Source organism: Cygnus olor, chromosome 1, assembly GCF_009769625.2.
Source record: "Cygnus olor isolate bCygOlo1 chromosome 1, bCygOlo1.pri.v2, whole genome shotgun sequence".
Taxonomy (NCBI): Eukaryota; Metazoa; Chordata; class Aves; order Anseriformes; family Anatidae; genus Cygnus; species Cygnus olor.
In genome coordinates, this window is record NC_049169.1 from 46,726,047 (window position 1) to 46,748,149 (window position 22,103).

A 22,103-nucleotide genomic window follows, 5' to 3' on the forward strand; every position below is an offset into this window, starting at 1 on the left:
AAATTAGGGCAGGTTGAAACTTTTTAGAGGGCTGATGAAAAATAATATTTGGTCATTGTAGAAAACATTTCTGTCTATTACTCACACTCCAAAGGATATTTCTATCTCTTGGTCCCACAGTCACAACTTATAGTGTTATCAGTCTCCTGCTCAGAAACCCAGGGCTATGACCTGTGTCAGACTCATACCAAAATGTGCAGAATTACACAAGAAAAATGAGGATATCTGACTCCAGCTCATAGCTGAGGTTATCTATAACTTGATATGCAGACTTTCATTATAAATATTTTAAGTTTTTTTCCTCCTTTACTTAATTTGGGAAGGAATATTGGGTGACTCAGATGGTATGGGCTATCTATCATCACAGCAGACAGCTGTAATGGAAGTTGACCAAACAGCGCAGTGCAAATTATGATGAAGAAGAACTTTTATTCTTATCTACTGAGCAGTCCATCAGACTCCAGGTTTGGTCTGTCCCAAGAGCCAAATAAAAGAAAGCATGCGCCTGGTGCACAGCTGCAGCTGGGTGAAGAGGTGTTCATCTCCAACCTCACTGGGACTGGAGAGATTGCCAGTACTTTTCATTTTGGTTCACTATACATCTCAGTTCTCACAGTTGAAAGGGATAGGAACCCAGTTACAGAGATTTTCCTCAGAAAATTTCCCCATATATTGTTATCTTATTGCAAAATAGTCAAAAATACTTTGAGTTTTCTTGTCACCACTCATACCTGAATGTCTTCTACCTTGAGACAACTTACTGCCATTTATGTTAAAATGTCACTTTTTTGGAGAGGTTCGATTCCAGACTTCGATCCTAATTTGAAAAGGAAGCAGAGAGGTATTAGAAATGTTAAGATACCCCCACCCTAACAAATCAGTGCTTTTGACCTCTCCCTTCGCCCTTCTTCTACATCATATCTTAGCCCTTTAACTATTCCAGAAATCACTCAATTTTTAATGCAAGGTTTGTGTGAGCTAGCCAGGAAGCACAAAAGATTTTAGAGGCTCCCAGGATAAAGCAGCTGGAAGGGATCTCCAGAGGTCTTCTGGTCCAGCATGCCACTCAAAGGCATTCCAGCAAGGTAGGGTAGCTCCAGGCCTTCTCAGTTTGAGTTCTGAATCTCTGGCAGCGAGATACCACTATCTCTACAGGCCCTGAACCCCACCTTTGGCTGAAGCTTTGGCTGTGAAATTTCTGTTCCACTGCTCAGGCAGGGCCCATCCTGAATATGGACACACTGAGAAGGCTTATGAAGGAGGAGATCCAGCCAGGCACCTTCATTAAACCATATCATTCCTTATGGCAGCCAAATTCAGACTCAACACTAGAAAAGCTGCAAGAAAACTAACAAAGGTTCAAGGCTGTTTGTTCTGCAGGACCAGTATGAGCTGTGCATAGCAGTTCGCGTAATGCATCATCTGAAGTTAACACATACAGTATTCCCAGGAAACTTCTTCTTAAGAATAACTTTGGGCAGCAAAGAGAGTTAGTCTATATTTTTCTATAGAAGCATCTCTAGTTATAAAGACACACAAAGACACACTACATTTCCAACAATTATTTCCTGTCTTGAATGTATGCTAATATCAACTATGCTCAATGAGGTGTATTGGTTTTAAGACGCAAATTGCTCTTCAACTTCAAACCTTAATTTCATTCACTTTGGAAAATTGTAGCTTGCACTTAATATGTGGACAGAAACTTCTATTGGCCTTTTTCTGAGATTGCTGGCTGTTACAAGAGAATCACATATTAAACACATCATTTCAAAATATTCTTCAACATTTCAGAATTTATACCACTTTGACATCACTCTAATACATCTTTAATTTTTTATTGAGTAATTAGGATTTCTACCCTTTGTAGGTAGGAGAGTTAATTTTCATATTTTTGCCGTAGAATAAGTGCCAGAAAACAGATTGAACTCTTTCTGATTTTTTTCTTTATGTTTTTGTAGAGATGAGATATAAAAAGACATTAATTTCTAAAGTATTGGCATGTGTGCAGTTTTCACCATTCCTGTAAAGGTCAGTGAGTATGCTGTCATTGGAGGAGAAGCAAATCAGTGCTCCTTTGCCCAGGAAGACAGGCTTTATTTGAATCATTCTTGCTAGGCAATTTTCATCTTCCTTTGAATTTATTATTTGTGTCAGCATCAATGACAATAAATCAAGCACAAGTTGCCTGTCCACATGGACACTTCTCTTGTCTCAAAATGAGGGAAGCTAATGCAGAAGAGGAAATGGATTCAGGTAAGCATGTTTCCTCAGCAAACATGTGAGAACAGTATTTGCCCCAGCTCCCATTTTTTCCACTGCAGAAGGCACAGTTTATGGGTTTCCTTGGGACTGTGGTCTTCTCTGCCCAGCGGCTTCTGAACTGTGGAGTCCTGCTGAAGCTAATGTAAATAAAGATTTTAGAAGAATTTAACTTCCGACAACATCTTGAGATGTCACTGAAATACTAATTTTATATTAGCATTTATGAAGCATATGTCCTAGTAACCAAACTTGTGTCACATTAATTTTCAGTCCTCAGAAGTACTCAAATACTTCGGGTCTTCAGGGAAGCCACAGTTTTGCTCAGCTGGATCTGAGTCTAGACCAGTACTGCACAGTTGGCAGCGGCTACCTAACCAGCAGTCAGTGTTTCTTTAGTCTGATGCTGTTTCAGGTCTCTGTTCGTCTCTTAAAAGCCCTAAATAGTTGGGCTGTGAGTGAGCTCAAACTAAGTTATGAGCTTAATGACTTGTAAGCCCTTGGTCCTCTGAAGAAGGTGTATCTTGTAGGGATGCAACACCTGGAAAAATCCAACCTTGAATCCAGGGTGGCTTGGCAATATCCAGATAAAAGCAGATGAGTTCAAAACATATGGATGCAGCACACCAAACTGAGACAAATGTAGAAGTTTTTAGGGTGCTTTTCATGCCTTCTTCAGACTCACCTTTTACTAAATAAACAAGAAGAAAAAAACAACAAGAAGAAAAAGCTATAACTGCTGACACCCTGTAATAAACAAAATTTACAAGAAAGGAACTTTGTGTCTTATGCTCCCATCTCCTGATTAAACTGAGTTGAAAGATACACAGTTTTAGGCTGTTTTCCTTTTTTCTTATAGCATCTCCAGAATATGGTCCTAAAATGTACATTTCACAATTAACAGGGGCTGAACGACTAATGCAAAATGCATCTCAGCTTTAAGTGGGGACCTGCAAAAGATATCTCCATAGCTTCCCCGGAGAAAAGTGGTACATTTCTATAATACTTCAAATATTTCTTTAGTTATAAAATGGGATGCTAATACACACATATACAGAGAAAAGCAAATGCAGTCAGCATCACTGGGCTAACTTTATAATACAAAAATCCATCCACATTAACTTCATAAACACCCTTTACTGTGGTATCAGCAGTTTCTTAACCCATCCAAATGCTTTGGAAAGGCAGCTGTTTCTCCCATCAGTACTCGGATAGTGCTTTCAGTAAACATAGTGAGAGGTCTGAGAATCTAGGAGGAGACTTCGGCTCCACTTTCCGTCTGGAGTACACGTTGCATACAGAATACGTACATTGAGTTAATGAAATGTTGCCTCACAGGTTCCAACAGGTGACTTTGAAAAGTGTGGCATTTAAAGGGTTAAACATATAATGATTACATACTGAAGTTTCTAATGCTAATGTTTAAATGGAGTCTAGTTGATTAATGAGGTCTTTCATTTGCAGTCACTACAAAAATAATTTTTTTTTATCTTACTTGCACAGTCTACAGTACTTTCAAAGACACCGGCTGCTCATTATGAATAATCACACAGTGTTCATGAAAGAAGAGTACACTGAAAATGACAAAATCACCAAGTTATTAATGTGCAAATATTCAATGTAAAGTGAAAATTATTCATAAAAAAAAAAAAAAAACACTCTGAAATGTTGTAATGTCATTTGTATAATTTCACAGTTGAGAAAAAAAGAGGGATGTCATCTTACTTTTTGTCTTTCTTTTTTGATACTTGCTACACCCAGGATTAATTTTCAAGTAAAATTTAAATCTTCCTTTCAGACAGCTGCTGCTTTCAGACTTAAAAGAAATATTTAAAGAAAACAGTCTGCTTCAAGAGAGTAAGAATATAAACACTGTACAATTAGCTATTAATTACATTGTAAATCTGTTTCTTAAGAAACATATTTAATTTCTGCTTTTAAAATGAATCATTGGATTTACATTAAAATATATTCTACTGTCTTTCAATTTCTGTTCTGACATCCAAAGGTGTCCTTTTCATATGAAAACATATTGATACAGAATCAATGCAATAACATTTTTTGACCTTCTGTGTTTTGGATATTAAAACAGTAACAAAAAGGAAGAAAGCCAGGGAATGTGATAACATCAAATTTAGTAAATTCAAGAAGAGTGACTTTCCACATTTAACCTATAGAAGACTTGAAAAATAAGAAGCATCTTTGGAACAAGGAATGGGCTTTGAGGTAGGAGTCAGCCTACATGGAGTCAGCTGCTGGAAGCAGGCAGGGAACTTACTGAGGCAGAGAACTGCATACCTGCATTCGGAAGGAAACCCTGCCCTTTCCATTGAAGCAGCTGATAATAATTTACCATATGCAATTAGATGTTTAAATGTAGATACCTGAGTTTATATTGCTTACATGTCCATCTGTACTATATATTAAGGTGTCCACTACTTTAAAACCCAGTCCTCTAAATGATCTCCTGTTTGTGGTATTTCTTAGAGACAAAGTGGAGAAGTTACAAAAGCCCACAAAAGTAATGAATTTTCTAATTTATTCATGTCTTGGAGCTATTTGTTGGCATTTGTTTGCTTGTCTTGGGGTCAGATTTAATGTTTGACAGTATATTTTGATGCACATAGATCTAGGGCTCTGAGATTTCTAGAGGACATTTTATCACTTTCCAGACACAAAAAATATTCACACCTTATCCTGATACAGATCTTTACTTTCCCACCATGCTCCTAAGTGATACCAAAAGAAAAGAAAGGTAGGAAGGGCTGTGATTTGAAAATCATTTAAGTCTCTATAGGGTTTTGAAGGTCTTTGAAATGTGTTCTGAGTTTCATGTAACACCATTTCTTCAAAGCAATGAAAAGCTTAAATTAGTGTTGCTTGAGAACATTTCAAGACTGATTTTTCTGTAAATTAATTTCTTGTGCTATTTTCACTGCTTTTGGTTTGCAGTAATTTAATCAGTCTGTAATCTTCTATCAGTTATCTCACCACCCTATAATGTTCCTTTACAGCTGAATGGAGACCCTGCTTATGCTTCCAAGCTATTGAGGAGACACATTATGGGTGCTGCTGGTCCCCAACTTCACGTCTCAGTGTCTGAGAAGCTTAAGAATAATTAAAATAAGTCAGTGTCATCTTTAAACATTCTATTTTTCTCATTATGTGCACTGAATAATACTTACCCTCACAGATTCATTTTAAGCCTTATATTCTGTTGATAGCTATTTCATGTCTCAGTAGAGATTGTTTTGAAAATTCCTTGGTTAAGACTATATAAAGTATCTTAAAAAAAGGAAAAAAAATCCTAATTATGTGGGCCCGTTGCACAAAAATAAATAAATAAATAAATAAATAAAATGTTTCTGGCTGTATTTTTTTGTTGTTGTTGTTTTTGTTCTTTATGGCAATTTACTGTTGGGTTTTGCCACAAATCCTCTGCAGAATCTATCAATCATCCTGCCATAAAGTAAAAGAATGCTTTACTCCCTTTGTGTGACCCCGGTGCTGTAATATTTTTCTAATTAAGATCACTATAAAATTCATTTTTCCTCTACTTCCTCCTCCACATCCCACTCCCAATTTTCTCTCAGAATATGAAGGTTACCATTTCTGCCTACTATCAGCATAAATCAATTCAGAGCAAATAGCCTAGTGTGATATCTATTAACTTGTCGCCAGGGATAAAATTTATTTAAAACTTAAGAAGTGTTTTGCCATATAAAATGCTACACAGTGCTGCAGTAAATAGTACAGACGTCCCTAATAAAGCACTTTTTTCAGGCACCATTTTCAGAAATACAATCTAGCAATACTAGAAGACTGAATGAAATTCACATACCATGAACATCTTTAGTGATTAGTGTCTTGAGAGTAACACTTACTTTTCTGGACAGCTTGCCTTTTATTATGTCAACAAGATTTTCTACTGGTTTACTGTCCCTTCCTATTTTCTAGTGTTCCCAAAGGAGCAAGTTTTTGATAATGTTTCAGATAATGACCCAAAAAATAAACAAAGCAGATTGATAGTCCAAATAATTTTCTGATAGAAATCACGGCATGGAACTCAGCTAATTCCATATTTCTTTTATGTAAGTTTTATGGTAATTTGATTTTAGTTTCACGAATATGAATGCATTTGTTAATCAACTCTGGCATGTCCAAAACAGTGTAAGAAATCCTCTCATATTTTCTGTGTAGATTTGAAAAACTCCTTTTGGAGGAAAAAAAACATTTGATAGGTCTGTAAAATAAAGTAGGATAAAATATGCACTACAGCACTTGTTTGGCTAGTCACAGTACTTGTATTTTTCTATTTTCCTGTTTGTTAATATCTAATGAGAAAAAGAAAGAAAAAAAAGAAGAGAGAGAAATCACTAGAAAACAAAATAAATGACAATTAGCTATTATTTCAGCAGACTAGAAACAAAAAGGAAAAACAGAATTCATCTCCAAATACTTGTATCAATCTTTTTAAGGACAACAAACATAAAGAAAATATTTGGTATTGCATGCAGAAGTTCTCTTTAAAATCCTATTCATTCTATAAAGGAGAAAACATTGCTGTATTTTTCCAGTTCCATGTACCACCCTGTGTTAACTTCTCCTTAGAGATTTGTTGGATAGGTCATTTAGCAATTTTGCATAAATTGGAATGTTTCAGATTTCCCTTATCTAAGTATGATTCATTTAGCCACTAAAATTGCTATTGAAACCCATTTTGCATCATTAGCTGGCATTACTAAATCGTTCAGCATGCTCAGAAAACACAACCATGGGAAAACATATGTTCATGTGAAGCACTTTTGATATGCTGTTATAAAGAGAGTTCCAGTACATAAACCCGTAACTTCTGCCTATAATATGAAATGTGCAACAAGTAGGCCAAGTCTTGGTTATATCTCTGATATAAAAGCAGCAATTTTGGTTTATTTTGCCACGTGGCAATTATGCCGTCTGCAAGTGACCCCTTTAAAACTCCTCTGTAGTCTTCTGCACAAAGTAGAAATGAGCCATTTTTATTGTTTGCTTTCATTTAAAATTTATTTTTGCTTTAAACAATTCCAGTTCATGATTTCTATCCTGGCTGGGGAAAAAGGAGATCTCGGTTTGGTTGTCTTTTGTTCACAGACCCCCAGCCTCACCTTTGTTCAGCAGCCATAGTGCAGTTCTGGGTTAAGACGGTGCTCCCTACAGCAAGGGGGAGACCAGGCAAGGAGCCTGCCTGCAACTATGGAGAAATTCCCAATATGCCATGGATACATCTCTTATTTTTAAGAGTCAAGTAAAGCAAGAACTATTCTTCCTTATTCTTCATGGTCAAGAAAGGTAAGAACCACCATAATCCGTTTTTATAAGCAAGTAGTTGCCATGGGGTTACCACTTTAAAAAAAAAAAAAAAAAAAAAAAAAAAAAAAAAAAACCTGCAGCAACCATATTGATTCTTTGCTGCAAAAAAGATACAGGAAAGCCAAAGCTATGTGTGTATGCTCTTTTGTATGATCAAAGCTCTTTAAAATACAATTTGGAGCTCTTTTCCAGAAATTCAGTCAGTGAAGTGGCATAATTCCTACCTTGCAGGTTTTTCCATGTTAAATCAAAAGACAGAGACTTTCCATGGCACTCCATGGACCAAAGTGGTGGTCTGGCATATGGTGGCAGATCTGCTCAGGCCGGTCACTGCCCCATCCAGCCGTCCTTTCCAATGTCTTGCTCCTGGCTCTTAATTGTTGTGTCCCTGCTGCTGCACTCATGTCCATGCACTCAGGTAGGCTGGAGAAATTTGGTCCAGCTGAAGAATAACCGATGGAGGAAAATGATCGAGACTGTTTACCTTCCAGCCTGCTTCACTGCCTGCCTGAAGAAAAAGCTATGCCAGCACAGGACTGCAGGGTGAGGAGAGAGGCATGAAACGCAGGCAAAAGCCAGCAGCGGGGACAGTTTCTGCTCGTGCTGGCGTAGCCACCAAAAAGCTATTCAACTCACTGTGTCCACAACACCCTCACCTGTCACCTATTTGATTCTGATCAGTGTGTCTGTAACTGAAGTTCTGTCTCCTTTCTTGTGTTTCTAAGCACAAAATTCCTCAGTGTGTGAAGGCTTAGGCTCTGCTTACCACTAATGCCTGTCTTGCTCTGTGCACAGTGAGAAATGCCAGTACCCAATAGAGCAGGTCAGCAGAGATGGTCCTTCTTCCATTTGGTCACCAACTATCAATTAGGTCGTAACTGCTGGCAAGAGTTTCTTCACTAGCTTTGTGCACCAGCAAAGCAGTTAAATATAGCAAAACCACTGTTTGCCTTCTTCCCTGAGAGATATCACAAGGACATTTCGAAATTAGCTGAATGATCATTAAACGCCTTTCTGATACAGGGAAAAGATCAATCTTGCTGGTATGTAACATATGCAGGTTGTCAATGAGTTGCCCTTGCAGTGGTAACACAGGGGAGATATTGACATCTTTAGGGATGCAGTACTTCCCAAAGCCTTTTCCCTTGTGTTATGGGGGTCCTATACAGCAAAAGAGAGCTTGCACTGCTTGGCTTGTTCAGTGTTTTCACATAGGACTCTTCCAGCAAGATTCTGCAAAACAAGTTGTGTGCGCTGAGCACCGCTCTAGCAGGGAGCCAAACATCAGTTTAGAAAAATTACCAGCACAGAGAGCTAATTTCAAGTAGCCATAAGGGCTGAGAAAACACTCAGGAACAGCAGTGTCTGCTCTGCCCAACTCATAGGCACTGCAGAGAGAAACAGGGCTGGAACTGGGGTACTTGGGGCCAGGAGCAAGCTGTTCCCAGAAACACTTCTGAGGGCTAAGATAACCTGTCATGTGTCTGGCCCTGCAGCAGCAAAACTAGGCTCAGATGATCCGTGGCTGATGAAAACTAGAGTGCTATTTTACCTAATCTGTGAGTCATCAAAACAATCTCATTCCCTGACTCCTGGTGAGGATAACTCCAAGACAAAGCAGCTTCTGGTATGCATGCCGTGTTCACTGGAGACTATCACCTCTCAGTAAGGGCACAGAAAAAGATGAGAGGTTTTAAAAAATATTGAAATGCCACCACTGTACAAACCTCCATAAAGCAAACTGAAAGGTTTTCTCCTTTCTAACAGCACAGCAGACTCTTAGTACAGCTGCTTAGGAGCTATTTTTGTATCATATCGCTCAAAACCACTGCGTCTCACTGCAGAGAGGGGTGTTGGGCGCTAGGATGAAAGGGAAACAGTGATGCTGTATCTGAGGAGTCATTTTAAAAGCTCCATGAATTTAGTGCAGCTCCACAGAGGAAGGGAGTATTGCGAGCTGACAGAATACTCTCTGCCATTAATTAAAGCCTGTTTACTTAGGGATCATATCTTAATGCAAAGAAAGATAATTATTTTTAGAGAGATTTCACCTTTATTACTGTTGAATGAAATTAACGTTAGTTGAATGGCTCACTTGGAAACAAAAAAAAAAAAAAAGCATCTTAGAGTGCCAATTACAAGCATAAGGTCTGGAATAGCTCTCACCAGCAAGCAGCAGCCACTGGTCCTCATGAAATGACTCCACAATGCCCCCTCTCTCTCACTCTTGCTGTTGAATTTTTTGGCTCATGATTCTTCAGAACAGCTCATTTTGTTGCAGACAGAAGCAAGCACAACCCACTGTCCAAGCTGACTGAAAGCTATGGAAGTTCATGCCAGCATGGCTACAACCCCAAACCTGCCCCTTTGGGTGAAATCATTATACAATATTTATTCAGAGATGTTTGCCCAGTTTCAGAGTGTATGTTTTGATGAGCTGGAGAAGCACCTTTCTGTGCTGACACCAGTCAGTCTAGGGACAGCTTTGATATTTGCATGTCTTCCATCCAGCAAAAGGATTTTACAAACAGTAACCTTGAAGGAAGTTGGCTTTCAGCCATGAATAGAAAAAAGTAAATGTTACATGTCAGCTGAGAATTCTATATAGAATTTGGAGGTGGAAGGGATTTTGTTTTAATAGAAAGTAAACTTGGGAGAACCAAAATTTTTCTGTCATATTTCAATTTCTTACATGCAAAATTCAAATGAAACTGATTGGCTTAGGTTGGATTGATCCATGCAGAACTAATTTAGTTTGCTAAATAGAATTAAAATATCTTGTCTCAGGACAGTTCAACATTAATCTTTCCTTGAGCTGCCATGGTGCTTCAGTGGAGCTACAGTTTATTCTCAGAGAGACAAGTACCTGACAGTCTGCATGCCTCATGGTCTGGTCCACACAGTTTTTAAAGGAGACCAAACAAAATAAAGCCATTGATTTGCTGAATCTCTCTTTGCTATATCACTTTTGGCTAAACCTGAAAATATATTGAAAATTTGGATGAAAATTTAGAAACCTGCCTGCCTAGAAAGCTAAGAGTCTGTTTGTACCAGGGACTGCAGGGTGGGGAAAAAGATCACACAAGGTCCTCCACGTGTGGAGTGAACCTCCTGACTCTTTGGAAATGAACGGCCTCTGCTGCCCACAGTCCTGTCCCGTGGCCACCAGCCATGCTCTGCGGGCAGGGAGGCCGGGAGCGCATCCCCTCTCACGGGTACGTCTGTAGGACCAGAACGGCAACTCATAAACGACATCTCAGGTTCCTCCAGGTGCACCAGGAAAACAAACGCAAGGTCCGTTGCCTCGAGTTTTACATTGCAACAGTTCTGTGCAGAAATCATCCCCCATGATTGCCAAAGGTGTGATTTTATTGCTCTGAAAGCTCTGAATTGTGCCGTTCAAGAATAAAGGCAGCAGCTCTCCCTTCATAACATCTTTGCACGGCTGGATACCTTGTCATTGAATACTTTCCCCTCAGTTTTTTTTTTTTTTTTTCTTCCCAGCACAGTTTCAAAATTGATCCCTGTTCTTTCAATAAGCTCAGGATTGTGAAGGGTTCAGCAGTAGATGTAACAACTGGTTTTCACCACTGCAAATGCAAGGGTGGAACAGTACACACTTAGAAGTAGTCTTTCAACATTTTATTTTTCACAGAAGGACTATTTCTTTTCAGGACACTAATGAGAAGAAGCCTGTATAGGGAAAAAAATAAAATAAAATAAAATAAATAAAATAAAATAAAATAAAAATAAAATAAAATAATAAAAAAATAAAAAATAAAATGGCATACACAGGTGTCAAAGAAATTGCTGAACAATTGTAAGAGTCCCTTTAGTGATGACGTATTATTTTGACCTGCTGGTGGAGCTGAGCCAATTTGTCCCAGTTGCTCCCTCTTTAGACATCCTTCTCCTGGGGACACTGGGGGGGGTGTTCCTCTCGGAGATGCTGGATGCAGCTGAGCACTGGGAGGTGAAACCTTACATCTGATCTTTCAATCAGTCTTCTATCACAGGATTTTAACAACACTTAGCATCTTTTGGGGGAAGTCAAGATTTTCTGAAAATATCTGGTTACCAGCACTTTCATTATTCCAGTGATAACTTTGAATCTACGCATGCGCGTGCACACACACACACATGGATATTGTTCTGAAGATAAGAGGCTTAGAGATTAGCAGTTGCCTTCTTTGCTCATGGTAGAGCTGAAGAGGAAAGACAAATACATAATGCAGCAAATCCCCAAGCAACAAAGTCGGTGGAGGACACCAATTTATACCAGACAAGGACTAAAAGTGCAGAGCTCTAGCTCTCCCTGCTGAGGGGGAAGATGCTTTATTTGTTTTCTGCGATCATTCCTGTAGGCTATGTGGATCATTAGAAATGAACTAATTATACAGGATGTTTTAAAGGTATTTTATTTAACTAGTGACGTACTTTTAATGTAATCAATGCCATGTGACAGGCCATACATTACACTAGTTGGAATTAGGTATTCAGTGTGAATCAAGAAATGGCATTTCCTTTGCCTAGCACTTCTGTTTACTAGCATCCCACTATGGGTGCCTTTTCTAACTTCCACAGTGTAGTAACTTTCTAAATTTTGTTGAGGGATTCTTTACCCAGGTAGATTTCGAAGTTAATATTTAATAGGAGCTTGTGCCCCAGTTTCAAAATAGATTTATTCTATATGCTCCTAAGCCTCACCAAAAGTCAGTCATAAGCTTTTAAGTGCTTATTGTATAGAAAAGCAGGTGTAGATTTATCTGAATATTTTATCTACTGCCCAATGAAAAATGAATATTAGCATTGAACAAATTACCATGTTAACATTATAGTCACCTTATTATTTTTACAGCTTTGTCTGGTCACAGCTTAATGTTCTGTGTAAGTTCAGCTTCATCTGCATTTATTGATTCAAAGTCTTATTTAAAAAGAACTCATTAAAAAATATATTTTGCTGTCATTCTCACTTATTCACTGCATTCACAAGACAGAATCAATTCTACCCAAAGCAAAATTCAAAAATAAAGCTAAGAATAATGACAAACCTCAGTATGATAACATTCCTTTTGGGTTATGAACTTCAAATCATGATTACCCATTGATGACTGCAAAGGTATTCTATATTTTAAGCACTTATATTTATGGGCTTCTACAGGCTGTAAAATGACTGTGCTATAAATAGTGCCTTTCTGTAGGAACATATTGGCAGACAGCTCAGTGGGCATGATCCTGGTTTCTCCTGTGTAAATACTGTGTTTTATCCTGATGTGATTGACATCTCTGTGCTGATGTTTTCACTTCTAAACTTATTTCACCGTTTTCACTGCTTTATCCCTTACTTCAAGCCTGCTTTAATTTGCCTTCTAATTATTTTTGATAATACGTAAACTGGGGAAATGGGAGCTCTTGCTTTACCTGTACCTGAACCTGCAAAAATCCCTCCTGCCCAGGCCTGAGAAAGCAGGGATGCCATTAGACAGGAGAAGTTATGTCAAGAGGAGGAGGGCAGGATCTGTCTTGTTTTAATGCATCACCTCAGACACCTCAGACCCCATTCGATATGCAGGCAGCCATCCTACAAGGATTAACTGTTGTTTGAAATATTACCTCCCAGTCAAGATATCTGTGTGGTTCTGCAGGTCCAGACAAAGTTCTCCACCTCTTCCGAGGATGAAGAGAGGATGAGCACCTGAGAGACGTGGGATTTTTCAGACTCTGAGTGGCTTAAAAGCTGTGGATGTTCAATGCACAAGTGCCTTGCCCCTGTCCCTCATCCAACCCCCTCCCCACCCTTTTCAGATTCTCATATGTGGCCCTTGAAATCACACAGCTTAAGGAAAAAATGGTGTGTTTGATAATGAATTGGTAACGTCTTCCCCAAGCTGTCATATCAAGCCTGAATGAGCCAATATACTCCAGAGAGGAGCTAGGGTGCCCTGCATGTTCTGACTGCTCTCTCTGTTTCAGGGGAAAGAGAATAAATCTGGCTGCTCTGTGACTGCCTGGGTGAAGATGAAATATTAGAATTTTGTTTCAGTTTTTGCTGAGACTACAACTAAGGGAACAAAAAATATTGGAAAAGGGGACTCAGGGGAACGGGAACAGAAGTGAGGGAAGGTGTCTGAAACCTGCATTCACATCTTTGTTCTGGATCAGACTGCATGAGAAGCATTCTCTTTTTCTTTTAATTATTCAGTAGTCACCGAACCAAAGGGAAATAATGAATATTATTGACTAGGATGTGGGAGATTCTATCCTGACCTTTGACTGAACCAGACAAGCTTTGTATCTCTCTAAACACAAATACATCCCCTTCAGTGAAGGAAACCCCAGGCCTGCTGGAATCTCAGGGAAAACAATCTGCTTAGCCTTTCCTTGCACGTCTTTCCTTGCACCTCAGCAGCTATCCTTTGCTGGAGAGAGACTAATGGACTTGGGACATCTTTAGTTTGACCCATTGTGTCCCATTCTGTGTGCTTAGAGGGTCAGGGTTGGACTGCAAACTCCATCCTGACACAGACACAGACACACACACACACACACATGCATCTTGCAATGAAAAAGTGCTATATGAAAAGATTCTTGACCAGATCTAATACCCACAGTCTTGTCAGCTGTGGGGACACTCTCAGAAGGGGCTGGAGTGGATTTTTCTCACCCCTGCTGAATTCTTACTGAAAAACAGCACCCTTTTCCCACAGTCAGAACAGCCTAGGAGAAGGGAAAGTAAGAAAAATCTGACTGATGGATTTTCTGCACAATTTACACCTTCTGTAAAGTGTAGATACCCAAAGGCAAATACAACAGGAGTAAATAACTCTGACAGCACTGGAGGGGGCAACTGGGCAGTAGTGGCCATGTCATGATGCCCATCATGTATCCCTTGTCTGTTGAAGAGATCCTCTGTCCCCAGCAATTTCAGGAGTGGTTTCCAAAGGGTTTTACTGTTGCTATATTACCCTCGTGCTACAAGCTGAATGCAGGGAGCAGAAAGGCAGTTGACTGCTGCCCAAAGTATTGATAAAATATTTCATTTGTACCCTGTGATAAACATAAAAACCAGCCAGACAGCCCAGCAACAATTTCTTCCCAACATTTCTGTTGTTGCAGAAGGGAGACATGACAAGACTGAATACCTGCTTGGCTCATCCAGTGCTGCATCCTGCCTCGAATGTTCAGCAGCTTGGAGGGTGCCAACGAGGGGCAGGAACCCCACACCAGGTGCTAGGTGCCAAAGTACACTGCAGTTATGATAGATAAGAATACCACTACTTTAACACACAACATTGTGTACTCTGCTGAAGTAAAACAGCTGGAAACCCAATCTATTACATAATTTTACCAGGTAAAACATTTCTATTTCATTTCTATAACTACAGAAGCAACCAAAAGTGAATGTGCTAGAGTGTGAAACATTTATCTTCTGTTGCATGCAAGAAATCAAAAGGTCAGGTGCTGTGAAGGATCCTAACAGGCTCAGAGAGAGAGAATGGCCCTCCACTATGGTTCTCTGTAACCAGAGAAAGATGACTGCCATACAGAGCTAACACATTTTATCATTAAACACCATCTTTCAAATGCCAAACTTATTTACTGATCTTACAGTTCCATGTTATCTCTTACAAAAAATGTGAAAAAGTAATATGCTTTTTATAGATTAATCCTCATAATTCTACACAACATACATGCAGAGATAACTCTCACTCACTTTGTCTTCTCATTATCTAAACAGACATGCCTTTCCTTAACTCATCAACAGAGGTCATCACACAAATGCCCTTGTGGAATATTCATTAATCAAACAACTAATTTGAAATGGATCTTCAAAGCATTATTCATTCCCCATCATTCTTCATACATCAATTTAAATGCTTTATGTGTATAATGATTAGGTTGATGTTTAATTAATTGTGAAAATGTGAATTAAAGCTAAATTACAAGACAAATTATTCCACAGCACACAAAAATCTTAGTTCTCTACTGTTAAGTTTAGAAATCTCAGAGTTTCCAAAAACACCTTTATCTGTCAGCTTTGCGCTGTGAGATTATAGCAGATCAGTTGGCTACATTGTTTAATACCGGTTATAGCCTCAGTGCCACCAATTTACTTCCTCCAATTGCATAATAAATGTTAATACAAATACACATCACCTATTTATAATTAAGGATAAATAGGATATCTGCTGTTTGAAAGGCACTCAAAGGCTCAGAACAGTGGGAGATACACTAGAGATGTCCTACTTCATTTTGGGATTTACCTAATCTCATAAAGCCATTAGATCTAATAATTAACTTCTCAGAGATCACCAAAGGTAATCCACCATCTACAGAGTATGAAGTAGGCAATATATTGACATATGTCTCAGACACAGCAAAAGTTAGTTGCTTTTATGACAGAGTAGCATCCAAATCGTAGCACAATAATTACATCTATCCTATTTACAAACCAGTGGATCTACTTTTCAACTGGATAAACCATTATTTATGTTCTTTGCTATGGATTTTCACACATTGTTGCTCTTGCAGAATGGATTCAGCTTTGAAATGCCAGGAGGGCATTTCAGAAATGGATGGCTGATCCCAGTACAGTGCAGCCCAAAGTACTTTGGTATGCTTTGTGCTGAAATACATGAAGTAACAATACACTAAACTGATTCAAAACAAGAACTTCTTAAACGTACATGTGAAAAAATAGTCAAATATATTTATGTAACAAGAACAAATAAAAAATTTCTTTTTCATTATAACTTAAATAGAAAGAGGCTATATATAGCCAAAGTAGTGGATACCATGGTGCATGATTAAAAAAATAACAATTATGACAAGTGAGGAACACACCTAATTTTTATTACAAACATAAATATAACTTCTAAAAAAAATATTTTCCTCTGGTTATTTAATGGAAATAGGACAAGAAAGGCCACTCAGATTAAAAAATAAATAAAAAAAAATGTCTGCTCACAAAATGAATGTTGCAAAAGCTGTGCAGAAGTATTCATATTGAATTCAAACAAAAAACAGGACAGGGAATGTATTTTACAGGATGGGAGGATAGCAATTGGTCCCAGTGTGGCAAGACAGTAAGCATGGGCATTTGTTAGTGCTGAGATGAGCTTTTCTTGGGTAGAGTTCACATATGCTCCAGCAATAAGATCTAAAACTACATCCTTTAAACCTATCCATATTCAGTATTGTACCAAAGCATGAACTACAGTTTCATTACATATGTGCTTAAATGTGTTGTATTATATATATATATTCTATAATGTATATGCATTCATCATTGAATGGACAAGGCCTGAAGGATAAACAGTAGTATTTGAACAGAGCAACTCAGAATGAGTCTTTTTTTTTTTTTTTTTTTTTTTTTTTTCAAAAGTCTGCATGAGGTAGTCTGAGGCACCTCCTTATCTGTATGGCTCAGTAATGAGAAATGTTGAATCTCTACAGCTCTCACTGACTCGGATCAGATGTACATCCAATAATCGACCAATTCTCTAAGACTTACTTTCTGTAAGCAACTGAGAAAAAATGCCAACTTTTACAAAACACTGCTATTTCACCAGCAAATCCTTGAGTGTGCAGACCTGGGCCACCAAAGCAGTATGAATATTAAGGACACTGACTAGGTGTCAGAATAAAATTTCAGATCAAATTAATGTCAAAATATAAAGAGGAAAAAGCCAAATATTCAAGCAACATTTCATTAGTTTTCCTGTTTGGAGAAAGTTCAGTAGAGGTTTTTAGATGAACCAAGAGTTTTTAATTTGCTCAGCTGTCTTGAATAACAAGTACCTTGTTTTTCCTTTTTTTTTTTTCTTTTTTTTTTTTTTCTCTTTTTTTTCCCCTTTTCAGCTGGGATAATAGCTTTATGGTCTACAAGACACACATACTAAGAAGAAGCAATGTCCAAATTCCACTTCAGCACATTGCAGCCCTTAGCAACTGATAAAGCAACATTAATAAACCTGGTCTATTCCAAGTCAAAGCAGATATCATTCAGAGGACGTAAAGTACAGCAAAAGGGATTGAAGTGCATGTCTAGTTTGCAGTGATTTATTTATGAAATTCCTAGGGGACATAGCTACACAAAGGTCTCAAAGCTGTGGTCTGTGGTAAATAGTATGTCATAATATATTTAACAAATGATAATTCAAACCACAGAAAACTACACAGGGAAAGGTTCAGAAAATGTTTCCTGGCGGGGAAGTTACTGAACACTTGGTTTTAACAGTTTTATTATAGCTTAGGGGTAAAGACACTGTTGACTCTACAAATAAATAATTCTTCATCTCAACAACCGAGATTGTTCAAAAACTACAAATTTGAGGTCAAGATGTAGAAGTTTCAATGAAAACATCCTTGTGAATCTTCAGGCACTAATGAAGGAGGTTTCACACTTGGCAATAAGCTTTTAGAGGTTATACAGAACCAATAACTATAACAATAAAATATGAACAAAAGGAAATTGATTTAGCATCACAGGAAACCTCAGGTGGTATATCATCTCAGAATTAATCACAGAAAAATAAAGGGAAATATTGTACAGAACTCCTTTACAGTGTCTAGTGTCTGTTTGTAGTTGTAAACGACCCGTGCAACAGTGATCCTATGATTTTTCTTGGAAAGTCATTCCTTAATCTAGCTGCTAGGATTGGTATTTACGAGCAGTCAGCCAGAATTTTCCAGCCCCCTGGTGCTCTATTCCCTAAGAGCCCAGTAAGGTCATTATTGTCCTTTTTTACTGCTATAAACAATTGTTTCCTCCCCTAGATGCTTGGATATGGCAAGTACTATGGGGAAAATACCATTATCAAAACTCATCTGCATCTTTTATCATCTATTCAGCCAGTGCATTTATTTTGTCCAGCTGCATGCTGCGTGTTACCACTGACTTACTCCTCAGCACACTGCTGTCAGCCTGCAGCCCACTTCCTGTGAATTTAGCTGCATTGCCTTTCAGTTTCCAATGCTACTTTGTATAGGATATGTACTTACGGGATGTATGTTCTCATGGATCCACTTAATTTCTGTTTTTACAAACACCTGAATAATGAATATTGGAAAAAAATTAACAGGAATTAAGCTGGGTGTTGGCTGGCATATCCTACTGCTCTAGGAAAAGATTTAGGCTGGAATGTGTGCCATGTTCTGCCTGTGACAAGGTGTTTTACCTCTGTTTTCAGTCCAAAAGCTGAAAGAAATTATCTGTGTGAAGAAACCTCGGTGAGTCTGCCCCTGGTTATTGCAAAAGCCCTTTGCCAAAGTCCATTAGGGATGTGCTCTAGCTGGGTTCTGACTTTCCTTCTGTTATTGCTGTTTTCTTTCCTCTGTTATTTCCAGTGGTATTTTCTGTTAAAGAAGAAAGAAACACTAAAGCTATACACAGTCTCATTAAGCCTGGACACAAAGTTCATCATATACAATGACGAGGACTGTGCATAAATGTCATTCTCCACATGCAAGTGAGATATTTAGAAATCCCAGCCATATCTCTGCCTGGCTCCCAGGAGACCATCCTATAAGTTGTCATATTCACATTAATTAATTCAGGGCTTGTATCTTTTATCATAGACTTTTTTTTTCTTTTTTCTTTTTTAAGGAAAGGCTACTGGATGGTCACAATGAAAAGGGCAAAAGCCACATAGATAGAGTCTTCTGAAAGGTCAAGCCGTTAAGAATTTGCTTTGATCTTTCATTGTGTCTGCACTTTTGTTACTGATATCCAAAAGCTGAGTTCTAAAGCTGAGCAGGAGAGTCAACTCTTCCAGTCCCAGCGGACTCTGTGTCAGCCTCCATTCATCTGCGTTGTGTAACTTGGCTCCACTCAAGGTTCTCACTGAAATTACCTCCCCTGTTTGTCATCACAGCTTTTTCACTCTGTGTAAACAATTCAAAATGTCAGAAGCTATTAAGACACCCTTTAAAACATTGCATCCTTGGAATCCTTGACTACAGAGACGTACTGAAGGAAAATGCAGATTTAACAACATATTATCAAAAACCTCAAAGTGATTACAGTGAGGTAAGGGGTACACTTACCACCAGTCCTCCAGCCATCTTGATTGTCTCCTCTGAGACCTTTCCTCGTGTTTTTTATTGATTTAACAGTAAGATGTTTCAGAACATCTATATTCCTGCTCTGCACAGATTATTGTTGAGTAAAGATAACCATCATAAATAAATAAATAAATAAAATACCAGTTTATTCTCATTTGCCCCTTGAAAAATACCTGCTCAGTCAAGAGAAAAATCAGGAGCAAGATACGATTAAATGAAACTCTTTTAGAAGAAAATGTTTTTACCAGCAAGTAAAATAGCCTGTTCAGTTAGCTTTTACTGTTCAGTTCTGTTAGAAGTGGTCTTGCCTGCAGATTTGTATTTTCTCCTGTATCTCCAGGAAGATAATTCCTGCTGATGACTTGTAGAGCTTCCAATTCCTACCTTTTATTTTTTTTTAGCAGGCAGTAGAGAGAAACATCTTTAACAGCTTAAAGCTTCAGTTCCCTTACTAGCACTATTATTTGTCTTCAAAATATATTTTCCATCACCCATCCAACATCATTTCCCAACATTGGTACAATACAAAAGCAAAGCCTGTGGTTTAGCAGTACGTCACATTCCTTCCACTTAAAATACCAGAAAGTATTCTCTTTAAAGAATGCCACTATGGAAAATGTGCAATTAGTCAACAAAGTAATTATTTGCAAGGACCTTCATTCCCGAATTAGTGGAAAGTATTCTCTCTCTCTCTCTCTCGCTCTCTTTTTAAGATAAATAAATTACATAGGGAAGAAATACATGAAAAAGAACTCTGTATTTTGCTTAATTAAAAGCAGTAAATACTCCTGAAATCACTAGATTTAATTTGGCCCATTCACGTTATTTTTTTAAAAAGGTGATGGGGATATTAGTAGCTTTTGGTAGCATGATGACAGAGATTTGGGGGTACTTACAATCATAATTTACCCAAGTTAGCATGAATATTGCTTTCGTACCCTAATCCCTGCTGGTTTTCCTTCCAAAATAGCCTTCAATAAATTTAGCTTTGATTTATACTCTGAAAACAGTGTGAGACATGAATCATCTCCAGGTTAATCGTGCAGTTTCTGCGATCTCTCATTTTCCTTTGGAGCAATGGAACATGAAGGTCTCTGGATCTTGAAGGCATCTCAGGGCAGCCTACGTCTGATGACTTCCAGAGCTGTAAGTGCAGTACCAAGGCAGCAGTGTTTCCAGTCTGTGGAGAGCAGACCAGTGGTGGTGCACCTATAGGCCATTTGTGGCTGCTGTGTAGAAACTTCTAATCCCTCTGAAATTCTGTCATTAAAAACTTTTGGGGAAAAAAAAGGTTTCATAGAGTCATAGAATTATAGAATCGTAGAATCACAGGATCACAGAATGGTTTGTGTTGGAAGGGACCTTAAGGATCACCTAGTTCCAACCCCCTGCCATGAGCAGGGACACCTCCCACCCGACCAGGTTGCCCAAAGCCCCATCCAGCCTGGCCTTGAACACTTCCAGGGATGGGGCATTCACAGCTTCTCTGGGCAACATGTTCCAGGGCCTCACCACCCTCTGAGTGAAGAATTTCCTCCCAGTATCTAATATAAACCTAACCTCTTTTAGTTTAAAGCCATTATACTTGTCCTATTACTGTTCTCCTGACAAGAAGTCCCTTCCCTGTAGGCCCCCTTTAGGTACTGGAAGGCCACTGTAAGGTCTCCCCAGGGCCTTCTTTTCTGCAGGCTGAACAACTTCAACTCCCTCATCCTGTCTTCATAGGAGAGGTACTCCAGCCCCTTAACCATCTTTGTGGCCCTCCTCAGGACTTGTGTTAATACTTCCATGGGTTCCCAGGTTCTGTGATATACTGGGAGGAATTGCAATGGTCCTTGAGCCAACAGCATTCCCAAGTGCATCTATCAGTTAGATTTATGACTGTTGCATGTCAGGAATGTTAGTTCCCGTGCTGATCATCTCCAAGGCTCACCCTGAAAACACCAACCAAAGCAGACATCACACATCCTTTGCATCACTGCCAGGGACTGAACTTTCCATTGTAAATGGTTAATGCATTTCCCCTGCAATGTGAGGCAGCCTGATAGTCATCTGGAGATAAAAGGATAAAACTGTGACAAATGTGTGGTCTTAAATACTCTAGGGTCAAAACTGGCTGTGAACATACATGAACCCACAGAAAATGCGTGTATCAGCACGTGATTTTGTTTTTAGCTGCCATAAGGTAAGAAATTGTACTGGTTGATGATACTGTGATGCTGGCCTAATGGTATCAGTGCTTCGATTTACAGTTTTGTGAGATAAAAAGATTATACCCTTATCAGACAGAGTTATAGCAATTAAAAAACAGCCGTCAAGTGGAAATCTAGAACAATACAAGCAATACACATAAGCAAAACCTGGTGACATTCTGTTTTGTGGACCTTACACCAATTGGGAATGCACAAGGGAGAATCACTGGTGTC

The 22,103-nt window shown here is 38.6% G+C and overlaps 2 long non-coding RNA genes across 3 annotated transcripts in view; both read right to left on the reverse strand.

The window, feature by feature from the left end:
* Window positions 1-22,103, reverse strand: part of LOC121069976 — a 43,432-nt gene that overhangs the window by 19,671 nt on the left and 1,658 nt on the right. The window lies entirely within an intron of this gene.
* On the reverse strand, window positions 1,841-6,959 carry LOC121069977. 2 transcript variants are annotated; one of them, XR_005819798.1, is made up of 4 exons: window positions 6,147-6,959; window positions 5,448-5,547; window positions 3,758-3,836; window positions 1,841-2,953 (listed from the first exon to the last, which is right to left on the reverse strand). It is a non-coding gene; the product is annotated as an uncharacterized LOC121069977 (long non-coding RNA). The 2 variants fall into 2 exon arrangements; XR_005819799.1 differs by lacking the exon at window positions 3,758-3,836.